This window comes from Gobius niger, assembly GCF_951799975.1.
Source record: "Gobius niger genome assembly, chromosome: 1".
Taxonomy (NCBI): Eukaryota; Metazoa; Chordata; class Actinopteri; order Gobiiformes; family Gobiidae; genus Gobius; species Gobius niger.
This window is the reverse complement of record NC_136852.1, coordinates 39,699,770-39,704,195: the sequence shown is the minus strand read 5'-3', so window position 1 is coordinate 39,704,195 and position 4,426 is coordinate 39,699,770.

Sequence of the window (4,426 nt, the reverse complement as noted above, 5' to 3'; positions counted from 1 at the left end):
GTGTAACAAGGAGAACAATGTGTAACAAGGAGAACAATGTGCAACAAGGCAGTACAAAGTGTAACAAGGAGAACAATGTGCAACAAGGCAGTACAAAGTGTAACAAGGGGAACAATGTGTAACAAGGCAGTACAAAGTGTAACAAGGGGAACAATGTGTAACATGGCAGTACAAAGTGTAACAAGGAGAACAATGTGCAACAAGGCAGTACAAAGTGTAACAAGGGGGACCAATGTGTAACATGGCAGTACAAAGTGTAACAAGGGGAACAATGTGTAACAAGGCAGTACAAAGTGTAACAAGGGGAACAATGTGTAACATGGCAGTACAAAGTGTAACAAGGAGAACAATGTGCAACAAGGCAGTACAAAGTGTAACAAGGAGAACAATGTGCAACAAGGCAGTACAAAGTGTAACAAGGGGGAACAATGTGTAACATGGCAATACAAAGTGTAACAAGGGGAACAATGTGTAACATGGCAGTACAAAGTGTAACAAGGGGAACAATGTGTAACATGGCAGTACAAAGTGTAACAAGGGAGAACAATATGTAACAAGGGGGAACAATGTGTAACAAGGCAGTACAAACTGTAACTACGTGTCGAAGTGTAGTAAAGATATTCAAAGAGCAATTAATGGTGCTGAGCTAACACATAGTTGTGGCAAAAGGGAATGTGGGATTATAAATTGTGCATTAATTTTAATGTCGCAGGACAACAGTGTTACTGTTGTGAAAGTGAAGACATGACTCCAGGCATTTTTATTGATTGTAGTTTATTTTTTATAGTGAGACACTGTTGCCTGTAACAAGCAGAAACAAGAGTGAACAGAGAAAAAATAAGCAGAATAAGTCTCCAAAAATGATCACACTATCAAAGTGCATGTACACCATAAGTACATGTGATGTGATGATGCAGTGGTTAGCGCTTTTGCTTCACAGCTAGAAGGTCACGGGTTCAATTCCTAAGTCAGAAGGAGCCTTTCTGTGCAGATGTGCATGTTTTTTCTGTGCCAACAGAAGGTTCCTCCTGTTTCCCCGACAACTACAAACAATAGGCTGCACATCAGCACAGAAAGGCTCCTTCTGACTTAGACATGATAATTAAGCGTGATCATTTTTGGACACTTGTTATTTTTCTCTGCTCACTCTTGCTGCTGCTTGTTACAGTCACATGTAAGAGTACCTGTACTTACATGTGTAATTACTTTCACTATAAAAAAAAATAAAGAACAATCAATAATGGGGTCATGTCTACACTTTGTTGTCCTGCAACATTAAAATATAGACACAAAATTACATTCCCTTTTGCCACAACTCTCTGATAGCTCAGCACCATTAATTGTTCCATTTCACTCATACTGTATTGGCGGTTTTGTCATGATCATATGATGTCACTTTTGAATGAAATAAATAAAAAAATGAATACCTTTACTACACCTTGACACGTAGTTACACGTTGTTACATGTTGTACTGCCTTGTTACACACTTGTTCCCCCTTGTTACACTTTGCACTGCCTTGTTACACATTGTTCCCTCTTGTTTACACATGTACGAGTACCTGTACTTACATGTGTAATTACTTACTTGTTACCCGTACTTACACCTGGAACACGGGCTGTTTTCTAAAGCGCTGCCGATATTTTTAGTTGAAACCATAAGACTGCAGTGCGTTTCCCGGTGTGAGACTGTTATCATAATGAGATTATTATATTATGTATTATATAATCCTCTGGACTTTGAACTGCTCAAACAGTTGTGTTTACTACGAACAAAGACTGAAGCGGGGCTGAAGCAGAGACACGCCCCCGCGCTTCCCTCTCTGTTTGCTCGCGTTTCCTCCTCGGGGGTTTCTCCGTGGTCTGTGTTTCAGGTGAATCCGGGACGTCTGTCAGATCCTGCTCCAAAACCTGTGTCCAATCACTCTGTCCCTGACTTTCTCTGCGGAAAACACGGGTAACACGGGTCACATGAGTCCGAGCAGTCATCTGGACCGGGTTACGGAGCACTCACTGGACCTGTGCTGTGATTTGTTGAAAAAGAAAACATGCGGTTGAGCTGCACTAAAGGCTCTGTTCCTCGTTTCTTACTGTTTTCAAATGGGTGAAAACTGAGCTATTGTTTGGTTCTGCCCAAACCCAGAGGAAGCTGCAGTTGTTTTGGTCGAGGCTCGATGTTTTTAGTTTAAACTAGCTCACTTCTGTTCAGGGCTGGACCGGCAGTAAAAATGGGCCCAGGGACTTTTGGGTCTAATTTATAACCCCCGTTTTTCTGATACCTAGACTAAGATATTTATATTTGTTGTCTAGAACCAGAACCAAAAATGTGTAAAAGGGCAGTACAAAGTGTAACAAGGGGGAACAATGTGTAACAGTACAAAGTGTAACAAGGGGGAACAATGTGTAACAGTACAAAGTGTAACAAGGGGGAACAGTGTGTAATATGGCATTACAAAGTGTAACAAGGGGGAACAATATGTAACAAGGCAGTACAAAGTGTAACAAGGGGGAACAATATGTAACAAGGGGGAACAATATGTAACAAGGGGGAACAATGTGTAACAGTACAAAGTGTAACAAGGGGGAACAATGTGTAACAGTACAAAGTGTAACAAGGGGAACAATGTGTAACATGGCAGTACAAAGTGTAACAAGATATTTATATTTGCTGTCTAGAACCAGAACAGAACAATACTGTTTGGAAGATCTGCAAATTTACAATATCACCTCCAGTGTCAAGAAATGTGTAAAAAAAAAAAAAATCAATGGGGAATGATTTTGGGGGGGAAATGGGACAAAATGTGGCAAAAAATAAGGAAAAAATGTGTAAATGTTTTTTGCTAAAATGGGGCAAAAATTCGGGGGGAAATGGGGAGAAATGGGGAAAAGTCATAAAAAAGTCATAGTCATAAAAAAAAACACATCAAAAATAAGGGGCAAACATTGGACAAAAAAAATATAATTGGGCCAAAATGGGGGGAATCATTTATTTGAGCCGAAACAACCAAGTTACTTACTTAAATGCTGTCCCTGGACCAACAGCATCAAAACTTGGAACAAAAGAGAAAAGATTCTTTTTTTTTCGGTTTCTGCTTTTGATACTTTCATTTTCATCATTGATACCGGTGGAACCTAAACTCATTTTCCGATACGGGCGGGATCTTCACCGTAGACTCGGCCCTTGCGTGACGTGTAGCTCACGCTGCTCCAATGCTAACAGTCCGACCCTCATTAAGTACGAGATTTCTAAAATTCTTCTTACGAAAACCAGCCTTGCTTAGTCTAGTGTTGAAAAACTTGAAACCAGGCGTTAAAGTTGTTTTTAAGGCGTCTAAACTCCAAAGCTTTTCAATGGGGAACTAGCGGCGATATGGAGGTACTACAGCAATGCCAGAGCAATGGCGGCCCCCAGTGTCGTGGGCATAAAGCAGAGCAGCCAGCGGCCATTGGGTGGGAGGGGTGAACTCCTTTGAAACCAATGGATCTGATTTTCGCTAGCGTTTGGTTGTGACGTATGTAATGCGCCCGAGTGAGTGAAACGGCTAGCGTTACTCTTGGGGGCATTCCTTGCGCATTCCAAGGCTTCATTTTTAATTTCTGGGAGCTGAGCGAGAACGGATTGAAGAGCTTCCATTTCTTTCGTATCCGCCGCCATTGCCAAACTATAACCAGCATATGCAGCGCAAATGTTTGACGTCACCTACAAGCCCCGCCTCCCCCGCTCGCTGAATGGTAGGTAGAAATTCGACCGATGTAACGCGGCCACTGAGATCAGACCCAGACGTACATGTAGGGAAATTATAACTGACCGGAGTTTACAGATGGCTAAGGCCGGGCTAGTGCCATGGCGTTCTTTTGATCAAATTCTGCTTTGTTTTTACGCCCGATGTAGCACCCGAGACAAAATATGACATGACAAAAAGTTCAACTTTGGTCTCGTCAGTCCCCAGATCATTCCTCTCAAAGTCTTGAGAATCATCCAGATGCTTTTGTAGCAAATGAGAGACGGGCTATTGCGTTCTTATTTGCCAGCAGTTGTTTTCGCCTCACAGCGCTCCGTGGAGGCCATTTTTGTTCAGTGTCTTTATCATAGTTCTAGACTTTGACTGAGCCCAGTGAAGCTGCAGATCTTCAGACGGTCTTCTGGGTTCTTTCGGTGACCTCCTGGATGAGCCGTCGTTCCTCTCTTGGACTCATTTCGTGGCGTTATAGGTTTTCTTATGAGATTTTGTAGCCTTCTTTATTTGTCTGACAGGTCTAAATGTGATATTTTCTTGATTCAACACAACTTGGTGGTAATCAGGCCTGGGAGAAACTCAACTCAGCTTTTCCAAACCAATAAAACTGGTCCCTTTGCTCATGATAGGAGATTATCTGCGAACCATAACTAAGAACAGCCCCAGCGGATGCGTGTATAAAGGCACCAGA